Consider the following 15278-nt stretch of genomic DNA (forward strand, 5'->3'; position numbering starts at 1 on the left):
CGCAACTCGAGAAAATCCAGGAGGTTTTGCCCTCCAGGCGAGATGAGGCCCATTTCCGCTGAGGCTTCTCGAGGCTAATCACGTCTAACCACTGGAACTTCCAAAGGGTCCTTCACACCCTTGCTGCAACTCAAGAAGTTCCCCGACATACCCGTCTCCACTCGAGAGGAAGCACGTGGGTCCCGCACACATCCAGGGGAGCCCCGTTTCCGCCTCCTAGCTCGAGATGAGGGATCCTTTCCCTGTTTCGTAGGGAAAGAATTCCCGGGGTTCCCGTCGCATCTCAAGAGGAGGCGCTCTCCACAGGAAAGGCGAGAGGAAATCCAGGGTCGTGCCACCATTCCAAGAGTCCCCCAGATGTGTCAGTCCATTCCAGAGGAACCTGTTTTCCCTGCACTGCCTTGACGTTCAAGCCGAGGATCGACTCCCACCACGTGTGCACGTGGGACAGCCCTGTGGGAAAGCCTCGTGGGAAAGCCTCGTGGGAAAGACTCGAGGGAAAACCAAACATCCTTTGATCCACGCGGCGGACTGCGTGACACTGCTGCTACCGCTCTGGAGGGAAGCGCAAATGCATGCCCGCATTCGAGACGAGGACTGACTCCCCCGGGGAGAATCCAGAAGTACCCCAAGATCCATGTCAGCACTGGAGAGGAATCCTCAGGTTCCGGCCCCGACTCCACACAAGGTCTTAGGCCCCGGCATCGACGGGAGAGGAATCCCGAGAGGCCCCCGAGGAACTCGCATGGGGACTGGCCTTTCCTGCTGCCACCAGAGCATTTCCCTGAGGTCCCCGTCGTAAGTCGAGAGCACCTGCCGCAACTCGAGAAAATCCAGGAGGTTTTGCCCTCCAGGCCAGATGAGGCCCATTTCCACTGAGGCTTCTCGAGGCCAATCACATCTAACCACTGGAACTTCCAAAGGGTCCTTCACACCCTTGCTGCAACTCAAGAAGTTCCCCGACATACCTGTCTGCACTCGATAGGAAGCACGTGGGGTCCCGCACACATCCAGGGGAGCCCCGTTTCCGCCTCCTAGCTCGAGATGAGGGATCCTTTCCCTGTTTCGTAGGGAAAGAATTCCCGGCGTTCCCGTCGCATCTCAAGAAGACGCGCTCTCCACCGGAAGGGCGAGAGGAACTCCAGGGTCATGCCACCATTCCAAGAGGCCCCCAGATGTGTCAGTCCATTCCAGAGGAACCTGTTTTCCCTGCACTGCCTTGACGTTCAAGCCGAGGATCGACTCCCACCACGTGTGCACGTGGGACAGCCCTGTGGGAAAGCCTCGTGGGAAAGCCTCGTGGGAAAGACTCGAGGGAAAACCATAGATCCTTTGATCCACGCGGCGGACTGCGTGACACTGCTGCTACCGCTCTGGAGGAAAGCGCAAGTGCATGCCCGCATTCTAGACGAGGACTGACTCCCCAGGGGAGACTCCAGAAGTACCCCAAGATCCATGTCAGCACTGGAGAGGAATCCTCAGGTTCCTTCCCCGACTCCACACAAGGTCTTAGGCCCCGGCATCGACGGGAGAGGAATCCCGAGAGGCCCCCGAGGAACTCGCATGGGGACTGGCCTTTCCTGAGGCCACCAGAGCGGGTCCGTGAGGTCCCCATCGTAAGTCGAGAGCACCTGCCGCAACTCGAGAAAATCCAGGAGGTTTTGCCCTCCAGGCGAGATGAGGCCCATTTACGCTGAGGCTTCTCGAGGCCAATCACGTCTAACCACTGGAACTTCCAAAGGGTCCTTCACACCCTTGCTGCAACTCAAGAAGTTCCCCGACATACCCGTCTCCACTCGAGAGGAAGCACGTGGGTCCCGCACACATCCAGGGGAGCCCCGTTTCCGCCTCCTAGCTCGAGATGAGGGATCCTTTCCCTGTTTCGTAGGGAAAGAATTCCCAGCGTTCCCGTCGCAACTCAAGAGGAGGCGCTCTCCACAGGAAAGGCGAGAGGAACTCCAGGGTCGTGCCACCATTCCAAGAGTCCCCCAGATGTGCCAGTCCATTCCAGAGGAAACTGTTTTCCCTGCACTGCCTTGACGTTCAAGCCGAGGATCGACTCTCACCACGTGTGCACGTGGGACAGCCCTGTGGGAAAGCCTCGTGGGAAAGCCTCGTGGGAAAGACTCGAGGGAAAACCAAACATCCTTTGATCCACGCGGCGGACTGCGTGACACTGCTGCTACCGCTCTGGAGGGAAGCGCAAGTGCATGCCCGCATTCGAGACGAGGACTGACTCCCCTGGGGAGAATCCAGAAGTACCCCAAGATCTATGTCAGCACTGGAGAGGAATCCTCAGGTTCCGGCCCCGACTCCACACAAGGTCTTAGGCCCCGGCATCGACGGGAGAGGAATCCCCAGAGGCACCCGAGGAACTCGCATGGGGACTGGCCTTTCCTGAGACCACCACAGCGGGTCCCTGAGGTCCCCGTCGTACGTCGAGAGCACCTGCCGCAACTCGAGAAAATCCAGGAGGTTTTGCCATTCAGGCGAGATGAGGCCCATTTTCGCTGAGTCTTCTAGAGGCTAATCACATCTAACCACTGGAACTTCCAAAGGGTCCTTCACACCCTTGCTGCAACACAAGAAGTTCCCCGATACAGCCGTCTCCACTCGAGAGGAAGCACGAGGGTCACGCACACATCCAGCGGAGACCCGTTTCCGCCTCCTAGCTAGAGATGAGGGATCCTTTCCCTGTTTCCTAGGGAAAGAATTCCCGGCGTTCCTGTCGCATCTCAAGAGAAGGCGCTCTCCACAGGAAAGGCGAGAGCAACTCCAGGGTCGTGCCACCATTCCAAGAGTCCCCCAGATGTGTCAGTCCATTCCAGAGGAACCTGTTTTCCCTGCACTGCCTTGACGTTCAAGCCGAGGATCGACTCCCACCAGTGTGCACGTGGGACAGCCCTGTGGGAAAGCCTCGTGGGAAAGCCTCGTGGGAAAGACTCGAGGGAAAACCATAGATCCTTTGATCCACGCGGCGGACTGCGTGACACTGCTGCTACCGCTCTGGAGGAAAGCGCAAGTGCATGCCCGCATTCGAGACGAGGACTGACTCCCCTGGTGAGACTCCACAAGTACCCCAGGATCCATGTCAGCACTGGAGAGGAATCCTCAGGTTCCGGCCCCGACTACACACAAGGTCTTAGGCCCCGGCATCGACGGGAGAGGAATCCCGAGAGGCCCCCGAGGAATTCGCATGGGGACTGGCCTTTCCTGAGGCCACCAGAGCGGGTCCCTGATGTCCCCGTCGTAAGTCGAGACACCTGCCGCAACTCGACTATATCCAGGAGGTTTTGCCCTCCAGGCGAGATGAGGCCCATTTCCGCTGAGGCTTCTCGAGGCCAATCACGTCTAACCACTGGAACTTCCAAAGGGTCCTTCACACCATTGCTGCAACTCAAGAAGTTCCCCGACATACCCGTCTCCACTCGAGAGGAAGCACGTGGGTCCCGCATACATCCAGGGGAGCCCCGTTTCCGCCTCCTAGCTCGAGATGAGGGATCCTTTCCCTGTTTCGTAGGGAAAGAATTCCCGGCGTTCCCGTCGCATCTCAAGAGGAGGCGCTCTCCACAGGAAAGGCGAGAGGAACTCCAGGGTCGTGCCACCATTCCAAGAGTCCCCCAGATGTGCCAGTCCATTCCAGAGGAACCTGTTTTCCCTGCACTGCCTTGACGTTCAAGCCGAGGATCGACTCCCACCACGTGTGCACCTGGGACAGCCCTGTGGGAAAGCCTCGTGGGAAAGCCTCGTGGGAAAGACTCGAGGGAAAACCATAGATCCTTTGATCCACGCGGCGGACTGCGTGACACTGCTGCTACCGCTCTGGAGGAAAGCGCAAGTGCATGCCCGCATTCGAGACGAGGACTGACTCCCCTGGGGAGACTCCAGAAGTACCCCAAGATCCATGTCAGCACTGGAGAGGAATCCTCAGGTTCCGGCCCCGACTCCACACAAGGTCTTAGGCCCCGGCAACGACGGCAGAGGAATCCCGAGAGGGCCCCGAGGAACTCGCATGGGGACTGGCCTTTCCTGAGGCCACCAGAGCGGGTCCCTGAGGTCCCCGTCGTAAGTCGAGAGCACCTGCCACAACTCGAGAAAATCCAGGAGGTTTTGCCCTTCAGGCAAGATGAGGCCCATTTGCGTTGAGGCTTCTAGAGGCTAATCACATCTAACCACTGGAACTTCCAAAGGGTCCTTCACACCCTTGCTGCAACACAAGAAGTTCCCCGATACAGCCGTCTCCGCTCGAGAGGAAGCATGTGGGGTCCCGCACACATCCAGGGGAGCCCCGTTTCCGCCTCGTAGCGCGAGATGAGGGATCTTTTCCTGTTTCGTAGGGAAAGAATTCCCGGCGTTCCCGTCGCATCTCAAGAGGAGGCGTTCTCCACAGGAAAGACGAGAGGAACTCCAGGTCGTGCCACCATTCCAAGAGTCCCCCAGATGTGTCAGTCCATTCCAGAGGAACCTGTTTTCCCTGCACTGCCTTGACGTTCAAGCCGAGGATCGACTCCCACCACGTGTGCACGTGGGACAGCCCTGTGGGAAAGCCTCGTGGGAAAGCCTCGTGGGAAAGACTCGAGGGAAAACCATAGATCCTTTGATCCAAGCGGCGGACAGCGAGACACTGCTGCTACCGCTCTGGAGGAAAGCGCAAGTGCATGCCCGCATTCGAGACGAGGACTGACTCCCCTGGGGAGACTCCAGAAGTACCCCAAGATCCATGTCAGCACTGGACAGGAATCCTCAGGTTCCGGCCCCGACTCCACACAAGGTCTTAGGCCCCGGCATCGACGGGAGAGGAATCCCCAGAGGCCCCCGAGGAACTCGCATGGGGACTGGCCTTTCCTGAGGCCACCAGAGCGGGTCCCTGAGGTCCCCGTCGTAAGTCGAGAGCACCTGCCGCAACTCGAGAAAATCCAGGAGGTTTTGCCCTCCAGGCGAGATGAGGCCCATTTCCGCTGAGGCTTCTCGAGGCCAATCACGTCTAACCACTGGAACTTCCAAAGGGTCCTTCACACGCTTGCTGCAACTCAAGAAGTTCCCCGACATACCCGTCTCCACTCGAGAGGAAGCACGTGGGGTCCCGCACACATCCAGGGGAGCCCCGTTTCCGCCTCCTAGCTCGAGATGAGGGATCCTTTCCCTGTTTCTTAGGGAAAGAATTCCCGGCGTTCCCGTCGCATCTCAAGAGGAGGCGCTCTCCACAGGAAAGGGGAGAGGAACTCCAGGGTCGTGCCACCATTCCAAGAGTCCCCCAGATGTGTCAGTCCATTCCAGAGGAACCTGTTTTCCCTGCACTGCCTTGACGTTCAAGCCGAGGATCGACTCCCATCACGTGTGCACGTGGGACAGCCCTGTGGGAAAGCCACGTGGGAAAGCCTCGTGGGAAAGACTCGAGGGAAAACCATAGATCCTTTGATCCACGCGGCGGACTGCGTGACACTGCTGCTACCGCTCTGGAGGAAAGCGCAAGTGCATGCCCGCATTCGAGACGAGGACTGACTTCCCTGGGGAGACTCCAGAAGTACCCCAAGATCCATGTCAGCACTGGAGAGGAATCCTCAGGTTCCGGCCCCGACTCCACACAAGGTCTTAGGCCCCGGCATCGACGGGAGAGGAATCCCCAGAGGCACCCGAGGAACTCGCATGGGGACTGGCCTTTCCTGAGACCACCACAGCGGGTCCCTGAGGTCCCCGTCGTACGTCGAGAGCACCTGCCGCAACTCGAGAAAATCCAGGAGGTTTTGCCATTCAGGCGAGATGAGGCCCATTTTCGCTGAGTCTTCTAGAGGCTAATCACATCTAACCACTGGAACTTCCAAAGGGTCCTTCACACCCTTGCTGCAACACAAGAAGTTCCCCGATACAGCCGTCTCCACTCGAGAGGAAGCACGAGGGTCACGCACACATCCAGCGGAGACCCGTTTCCGCCTCCTAGCTAGAGATGAGGGATCCTTTCCCTGTTTCCTAGGGAAAGAATTCCCGGCGTTCCTGTCGCATCTCAAGAGAAGGCGCCCTCCACAGGAAAGGCGAGAGCAACTCCAGGGTCGTGCCACCATTCCAAGAGTCCCCCAGATGTGTCAGTCCATTCCAGAGGAACCTGTTTTCCCTGCACTGCCTTGACGTTCAAGCCGAGGATCGACTCCCACCAGTGTGCACGTGGGACAGCCCTGTGGGAAAGCCTCGTGGGAAAGCCTCGTGGGAAAGACACGAGGGAAAATCATAGATCCTTTTCTCTACTCGGCGGACTGCGTGACCCTGCTGCTACCGCTCTGGAGGAAAGCGCAAGTGCATGCCCGCATTCGAGACGAGGACTGACTCCCCTGGGGAGACTCCAGAAGTACCCCAAGATCCATGTCAGCACTGGACAGGAATCCTCAGGTTCCGGCCCCGACTCCACACAAGGTCTTAGGCCCCGGCATCGACGGGAGAGGAATCCCCAGAGGCCCCCGAGGAACTCGCATGGGGACTGGCCTTTCCTGAGGCCACCAGAGCGGGTCCCTGAGGACCCCGTCGTAAGTCGAGAGCACCTGCCGCAACTCGAGAAAATCCAGGAGGTTTGGCCCTCCAGGCGAGATGAGGCCCATTTCCGCTGAGGGTTCTCGAGGCCAATCACGTCTAACCACTGGAACTTCCAAAGGGTCCTTCACACCCTTGCTGCAACTCAAGAAGTTCCCCGACATACCCGTCTCCACTCGAGAGGAAGCACGTGGGGTCCCGCACACATCCAGGGGAGCCCCGTTTCCGCCTCCTAGCTCGAGATGAGGGATCCTTTCCCTGTTTCTTAGGGAAAGAATTCCCGGCGTTCCCGTCGCATCTCAAGAGGAGGCGCTCTCCACAGGAAAGGCGAGACGAACTCCAGGGTCGTGCCACCATTCCAAGAGTCCCCCAGATGTGTCAGTCCATTCCAGAGGAACCTGTTTTCCCTGCACTGCCTTGACGTTCAAGCCGAGGATCGACTCCCACCAGTGTGCACGTGGGACAGCCCTGTGGGAAAGCCTCGTGGGAAAGCCTCGTGGGAAAGACTCGAGGGAAAACCATAGATCCTTTGATCCACGTGGCGGACTGCGTGACACTGCTGCTACCGCTCTGGAGGAAAGCGCAAGTGCATGCCCGCATTCGAGACGAGGACTGACTCCCCTGGGGAGACTCCAGAAGTACCCCAAGATCCATGTCAGCACTGGAGAGGAATCCTCAGGTTCCGGCCCCGACTCCACACAAGGTCTTAGGCCCCGGCATCGACGGGAGAGGAATCCCGAGAGGCCCCCGAGGAACTCGCATGGGGACTGGCCTTTCCTGAGGCCACCAGAGCGGGTCCCTGAGGTCCCCGTCGTAAGTCGAGAGCACCTGCCGCAACTCGAGAGAATCCAGGAGGTTTTGCCCTCCAGGCGAGATGAGGCCCATTTCCGCTGAGGCTTCTCGAGGCTAATCACGTCTAACCACTGTAACTTCCAAAGGGTCCTTCACACCCTTGCTGCAACTCAAGAAGTTCCCCGACATACCCGTCTCCACTCGAGAGGAAGCACGTGGGGTCCCGCACTCATCCAGGGGAGCCCCGTTTCCGCCTCCTAGCTCGAGATGAGGGATCCTTTCCCTGTTTCGTAGGGAAAGAATTCCCGGCGTTCCCGTCGCATCTCAAGAGGAGGCGCTCTCCACAGGAAAGGCGAGAGGAACTCCAGGGTCGTGCCACCATTCCAAGAGTCCCCCAGATGTGTCAGTCCATTCCAGAGGAACCTGTTTTCCCTGCACTGCCTTGACGTTCAAGCCGAGGATCGACTCCCACCACGTGTGCACGTGGGACAGCCCTGTGGGAAAGCCTCGTGGGAAAGCCTCGTGGGAAAGACTCGAGGGAAAACCAAACATCCTTTGATCCACGCGGAGGACTGCGTGACACTGCTGCTACCGCTCTGGAGGGAAGCGCAAGTGCATGCCCGCATTCGAGACGAGGACTGAATCCCCTGGGGAGAATCCAGAAGTACCCCAAGATCCATGTCATCACTGGAGAGGAATCCTCAGGTTCCGGCCCCGACTCCACACAAGGTCTTAGGCCCCGGCATCGACGGGAGAGGAATCCCGAGAGGCCCCCGAGGAACTCGCATGGGGACTGGCCTTTCCTGCGGCCCCCAGAGCATTTCCCTGAGGTCCCCGTCGTAAGTCGAGAGCACCTGCCGCAACTCGAGAAAATCCAGGAGGTTTTGCCCTCCAGGCCAGATGAGGCCCATTTCCACTGAGGCTTCTCGAGGCCAATCATATCTAACCACTGGAACTTCCAAAGGGTCCTTCACACCATTGCTGCAACTCAAGAAGTTCCCCGACATACCTGTCTGCACTCGAGAGGAAGCACGTGGGGTCCCGCACACATCCAGGGGAGCCCCGTTTCCGCCTCCTAGCTCGAGATGAGGGATCCTTTCCCTGTTTCGTAGGGAAAGAATTCCCGGCGTTCCCGTCGCATCTCAAGAAGACGCGCTCTCCACCGGAAGGGCGAGAGGAACTCCAGGGTCATGCCACCATTCCAAGAGTCCCCCAGATGTGTCAGTCCATTCCAGAGGAACCTGTTTTCCCTGCACTGCCTTGACGTTCAAGCCGAGGATCGACTCCCACCACGTGTGCACGTGGGAGAGCCCTGTGGGAAAGCCTCGTGGGAAAGCCTCGTGGGAAAGACTCGAGGGAAAACCATAGATCCTTTGATCCACGCGGCGGACTGCGTGACACTGCTGCTACCGCTCTGGAGGAAAGCGCAAGTGCATGCCCGCATTCTAGACGAGGACTGACTCCCCAGGGGAGACTCCAGAAGTACCCCAAGATCCATGTCAGCACTGGAGAGGAATCCTCAGGTTCCGGCCCCGACTCCACACAAGGTCTTAGGCCCCGGCATCGACGGGAGAGGAATCCCGAGAGGCCCCCGAGGAACTCGCATGGGGACTGGCCTTTCCTGAGGCCACCAGAGCGGGTCCGTGAGGTCCCCATCGTAAGTCGAGAGCACCTGCCGCAACTCGAGAAAATCCAGGAGGTTTTGCCCTCCATGCGAGATGAGGCCCATTTACGCTGAGGCTTCTCGAGGCCAATCACGTCTAACCACTGGAACTTCCAAAGGGTCCTTCACACCCTTGCTGCAACTCAAGAAGTTCCCCGACATACCCGTCTCCACTCGAGAGGAAGCACGTGGGTCCCGCACACATCCAGGGGAGCCCCGTTTCCGCCTCCTTGCTCGAGATGAGGGATCCTTTCCCTGTTTCGTAGGGAAAGAATTCCCGGCGTTCCCGTCGCAACTCAAGAGGAGGCGCTCTCCACAGGAAAGGCGAGAGGAACTCCAGGGTCGTGCCACCATTCCAAGAGTCCCCCAGATGTGCCAGTCCATTCCAGAGGAAACTGTTTTCCCTGCACTGCCTTGACGTTCAAGCCGAGGATCAACTCCCACCACAGTGCACGTGGGACAGCCCTGTGGGAAAGCCTCGTGGGAAAGCCTCGTGGGAAAGACTCGAGGGAAAACCATACATCCTTTGATCCACGCGGCGGACTGCGTGACACTGCTGCTACCGCTCTGGAGGAAAGCGCAAGTGCATGCCCGCATTCGAGACGAGGACTGACCTCCCTGGGGAGACTCCAGAAGTACCCCAAGATCCATGTCAGCACTGGAGAGGAATCCTCAGGTTCCGGCCCCGACTCCACACAAGGACTTAGGCCCCGGCATCGACGGGAGAGGGATCCTGAGAGGCCCCCGAGGAACTCGCATGGGGACTGGCCTTTCCTGAGGCCACCAGAGCGGGTCCCTGAGGTCCCCGTCGTTAGTCGAGATCACCTGCCGCAACTCGAGAAAATCCAGGATGTTTTGCCCTCCAGGCGAGATGAGGCTCATTTCCGCAGAGGTTTTCGAGGCTAATCACGTCTAAACACTGGAACTTCCAAAGGGTCCTTCACACCCTTGCTGCAACTCAAGAAGTTCCCCGACATACCCGTCTCCACTCGAAAGGAAGCACGTGGGGTCCCGCACACATCCAGGGGAGCCCCGTTTCCGCCTCCTAGCTCGAGATGAGGGATCCTTTCCCTGTTTCGTAGAGAAAGAATTCCCGGCGTTCCCGTCGCATCTCAAGAGGAGGCGCTCTCCACAGGAAAGGCGAGAGGAACTCCAGGGTCGTGCCACCATTCCAAGAGTCCCCCAGATGTGTCAGTCCATTCCAGAGGAACCTGTTTTCCCTGCACTGCCTTGACGTTCAAGCCGAGGATCGACTCCCACCACGTGTGCACGTGGGACAGCCCTGTGGGAAAGCCTCGTGGGAAAGTCTCGTGGGAAAGACACGAGGGAAAATCATAGATCCTATTCTCTACTCGGCGGACTGCGTGACACTGCTGCTACCGCTCTGGAGGAAAGGCAAGTACATGCCCGCATTCGAGACGAGGACTGACTCCCCTGGGGAGACTCCAGAAGTACCCCAAGATCCATGTCAGCACTGGACAGGAATCCTCAGGTTCCGGCCCCGACTCCACACAAGGTCTTAGGCCCCGGCATCGACGGGAGAGGAATCCCCAGAGGCCCCCGAGGAACTCGCATGGGGACTGGCCTTTCCTGAGGCCACCAGAGCGGGTCCCTGAGGTCCCCGTCGTAAGTCGAGAGCACCTGCCGCAACTCGAGAAAATCCAGGAGGTTTTGCCCTCCAGGCGAGATGAGGCCCATTTCCGCTGAGGCTTCTCGAGGCTAATCACATCTAACCACTGGAACTTCCAAAGGGTCCTCACACGCTTGCTGCAACTCAAGAAGTTCCCCGACATACCCGTCTCCACTCGAGAGGAAGCACGAGGGTCCCGCACACATCCAGGGGAGCCCCGTTTCCGCCTCCTAGCTCGAGATGAGGGATCCTTTCCCTGTTTCGTAGGGAAAGAATTCCCGGCGTTCCCGTCGCATCTCAAGAGTAGGCGCTCTCCACAGGAAAGGCGAGAGGAACTCCAGGGTCGTTCCATCATTCCAAGAGTCCCCCAGATGTGTCAGTCCATTCCAGAGGAACCTGTTTTCCCTGCACTGCGTTGAAGTTCAAGCCGAGGATCGACTCCCACCTCGTGTGCACGTGGGACAGCCCTGTGGGAAAGCCTCGTGGGAAAGCCTCGTGGGAAAGACTCGAGGGAAAACCATAGATCCTTTGATCCACGCGGCGGACTGCGTGACACTGCTGCTACCGCTCTGGAGGAAAGCGCAAGTGAATGCCCGCATTCGAGACGAGGACTGACTCCCCTGGGGAGACTCCACAAGTACCCCAGGATCCATGTCAGCACTGGAGAGGAATCCTCAGGTTCCGGCCCCGACTACACACAAGGTCTTAGGCCCCGGCATCGACGGGAGAGGAATCCCGAGAGGCCCCCGAGGAATTCGCATGGGGACTGGCCTTTCCTGAGGCCACCAGAGCGGGTCCCTGAGGTCCCCGTCGTAAGTCGAGAGCACCTGCCGCAACTCGAGAATATCCAGGAGGTTTTTCCCTCCAGGCGAGATGAGGCCCATTTCCGCTGAGGCTTCTCGAGGCCAATCACGTCTAACCACTGGAACTTCCCAAGGGTCCTTCACACCATTGCTGCAACTCAAGAAGTTCCCCGACATACCCGTCTCCACTCGAGAGGAAGCACGTGGGTCCTGCACACATCCAGGGGAGCCCCGTTTCCGCCTCCTAGCTCGAGATGAGGGATCCTTTCCCTGTTTCGTAGGGAAAGAATTCCCGGCGTTCCCGTCGCATCTCAAGAGGAGGCGCTCTCCACAGGAAAGGCGAGAGGAACTCCAGGGTCGTGCCACCATTCCAAGAGTCCCCCAGATGTGCCAGTCCATTCCAGAGGAACCTGTTTTCCCTGCACTGCCTTGACGTTCAAGCCGAGGATCGACTCCCACCACGTGTGCACGTGGGACAGCCCTGTGGGAAAGCCTCGTGGGAAAGCCTCGTGGGAAAGACTCGAGGGAAAACCATAGATCCTTTGATCCACGCGGCGGACTGCGTGACACTGCTGCTACCACTCTGGAGGAAAGCGCAAGTGCATGCCCGCATTCGAGACGAGGACTGACTCCCCTGGGGAGACTCCAGAAGTACCCCAAGATCCATGTCAGCACTGGAGAGGAATCCTCAGGTTCCGGCCCCGACTCCACACAAGGTCTTAGGCCCCGGCATCGACGGGAGAGGAATCCCGAGAGGCCCCCGAGGAACTCGCATGGGGACTGGCCTTTCCTGAGGCCACCAGAGCGGGTCCCTGAGGTCCCCGTCGTAAGTCGAGAGCACCTGCCGCAACTCGAGAGAATCCAGGAGGTTTTGCCCTCCAGGCGAGATGAGGCCCATTTCCGCTGAGGCTTCTCGAGGCTAATCACGTCTAACCACTGTAACTTCCAAAGGGTCCTTCACAACATTGCTGCAACTCAAGAAGTTCCCCGACATACCCGTCTCCACTCGAGAGGAAGCACGTGGGTCACGCACACATCCAGGGGAGCCCCGTTTCCGCCTCCTAGCTCGAGATGAGGGATCCTTTCCCTGTTTCGTAGGGAAAGAATTCCCGGCGTTCCCGTCGCATCTCAAGAGGAGGCGCTCTCCACAGGAAAGGCGAGAGGAACTCCAGGGTCGTGCCACCATTCCAAGAGTCCCCCAGATGTGTCAGTCCATTCCAGAGGAACCTGTTTTCCCTGCACTGCCTTGACGTTCAAGCCGAGGATCGACTCCCACCACGTGTGCACGTGGGACAGCCCTGTGGGAAAGCCTCGTGGGAAAGCCTCGTGGGAAAGACTCGAGGGAAAACCAAACATCCTTTGATCCACGCGGCGGACTGCGTGACACTGCTGCTACCCCTCTGGAGGGAAGCGCAAGTGCATGCCCGCATTCGAGACGAGGACTGACTCCCCTGGGGAGAATCCAGAAGTACCCCAAGATCCATGTCAATACTGGAGAGGAATCCTCAGGTTCCGGCCCCGACTCCACACAAGGTCTTAGGCCCCGGCATCGAAAGGGAGAGGAATCCCGAGAGGCCCCCGAGGAACTCGCATGGGGACTGGCCTTTCCTGAGGCCACCAGAGCATTTCCCTGAGGTCCCTGTCGTAAGTCGAGAGCACCTGCCGCAACTCGAGAAAATCCAGGAGGTTTTGCCCTCCAGGCCAGATGAGGCCCATTTCCGCTGAGGCTTCTCGAGGCCAATCACATCTAACCACTGGAACTTCCAAGGGGTCTTTGACACCATTGCTTCAACTCAAGAAGTTCCCCGACATACCTGTCTGCACTCGAGAGGAAGCACGTGGGGTCCCGCACACATCCAGGGGAGCCCCGTTTCCGCCTCCTAGCTCGAGATGAGGGATCCTTTCCCTGTTTCGTAGGGAAAGAATTCCCGGCGTTCCCGTCGCATCTCAAGAGGAGGCGCTCTCCACAGGAAAGGCGAGAGGAACTCCAGGGTCGTGACACCATTCCAAGAGTCCCCCAGATGTGTCAGTCCATTCCAGAGGAACCTGTTTTCCCTGCACTGCCTTGACGTTCAAGCCGAGGATCGACTCCCAACACGTGTGCACGTGGGACAGCCCTGTGGGAAAGCCTCGTGGGAAAGCCTCGTGGGAAAGACTCGAGGGAAAACCATAGATCCTTTGATCCACGCGGGGGACTGCGTGACACTGCTGCTACCGCTCTGGAGGAAAGCGCAAGTGCATGCCCGCATTCGAGACGAGGACTGACTCCCCTGGGGAGACTCCAGAAGTACCCCAAGATCCATGTCAGCACTGGAGAGGAATCCTCAGGTTCCGGCCCCGACTCCACACAAGGTCTTAGGCCCCGGCATCGACGGGAGAGGAATCCCGAGAGGCCCCCGAGGAACTCGCATGGGGACTGGCCTTTCCTGAGGCCACCAGAGCATTTCCCTGAGGTCCCCGTCGTAAGTCGAGAGCACCTGCCGCAACTCGAGAAAATCCAGGAGGTTTTGCCCTCCAGGCCAGATGAGGCCCATTTCCGCTGAGGCTTCTCGAGGCCAATCACATCTAACCACTGGAACTTCCAAGGGGTCTTTGACACCATTGCTTCAACTCAAGAAGTTCCCCGACATACCTGTCTGCACTCGAGAGGAAGCACGTGGGGTCCCGCACACATCCAGGGGAGCCCCGTTTCCGCCTCCTAGCTCGAGATGAGGGATCCTTTCCCTGTTTCGTAGGGAAAGAATTCCCGGCGTTCCCGTCGCATCTCAAGAGGAGGCGCTCTCCACAGGAAAGGCGAGAGGAACTCCAGGGTCGTGACACCATTCCAAGAGTCCCCCAGATGTGTCAGTCCATTCCAGAGGAACCTGTTTTCCCTGCACTGCCTTGACGTTCAAGCCGAGGATCGACTCCCAACACGTGTGCACGTGGGACAGCCCTGTGGGAAAGCCTCGTGGGAAAGCCTCGTGGGAAAGACTCGAGGGAAAACCATAGATCCTTTGATCCACGCGGGGGACTGCGTGACACTGCTGCTACCGCTCTGGAGGAAAGCGCAAGTGCATGCCCGCATTCGAGACGAGGACTGACTCCCCTGGGGAGACTCCAGAAGTACCCCAAGATCCATGTCAGCACTGGAGAGGAATCCTCAGGTTCCGGCCCCGACTCCACACAAGGTCTTAGGCCCCGGCATCGACGGGAGAGGAATCCCGAGAGGCCCCCGAGGAACTCGCATGGGGACTGGCCTTTCCTGAGGCCAACAGAGCGGGTCCCTGAGGTCCCCGTCGTATGTCGAGAGCACCTGCCGCAACTCGAGAAAATCCAGGAGGTTTTGCCCTCCAGGCGAGATGAGGCCCATTTCCGCTGAGGCTTCTCGAGGCCAATCACGTCTAACTACTGAAACTTCCAAAGGGTTCTTCACACACTTGCTGCAACTCAAGAAGTTCCCCGACATACCCGTCTCCACTCGAGAGGAAGCACGTGGGGTCCCGCACACATCCAGGGGAGCCCCGTTTCCGCCTCCTAGCTCGAGATGAGGGATCCTTTCCCTGTTTCGTAGGGAAAGAATTCCCGGCGTTCCCGTCGCACCTCAAGAAGACGCGCTCTCCACCGGAAGGGCGAGAGGAACTCCAGGGTCATGCCACCATTCCAAGAGTCCCCCAGATGTGTCAGTCCATTCCAGAGGAACCTGTTTTCCCTGCACTGCCTTGACGTTCAGGCCGAGGATCGACTCCCACCACGTGTGCACGTGGGAGAGCCCTGTGGGAAAGCCTCGTGGGAAAGCCTCGTGGGAAAGACTCGAGGGAAAACCATAGATCCTTTGATCCACGCGGCGACTGCGTGACACTGCTGCTACCGCTCTGGAGGAAAGCGCAAG

Source organism: Ovis canadensis, chromosome 10 (genome assembly GCF_042477335.2).
Source record: "Ovis canadensis isolate MfBH-ARS-UI-01 breed Bighorn chromosome 10, ARS-UI_OviCan_v2, whole genome shotgun sequence".
In the NCBI taxonomy this organism is placed as follows: Eukaryota; Metazoa; Chordata; class Mammalia; order Artiodactyla; family Bovidae; genus Ovis; species Ovis canadensis.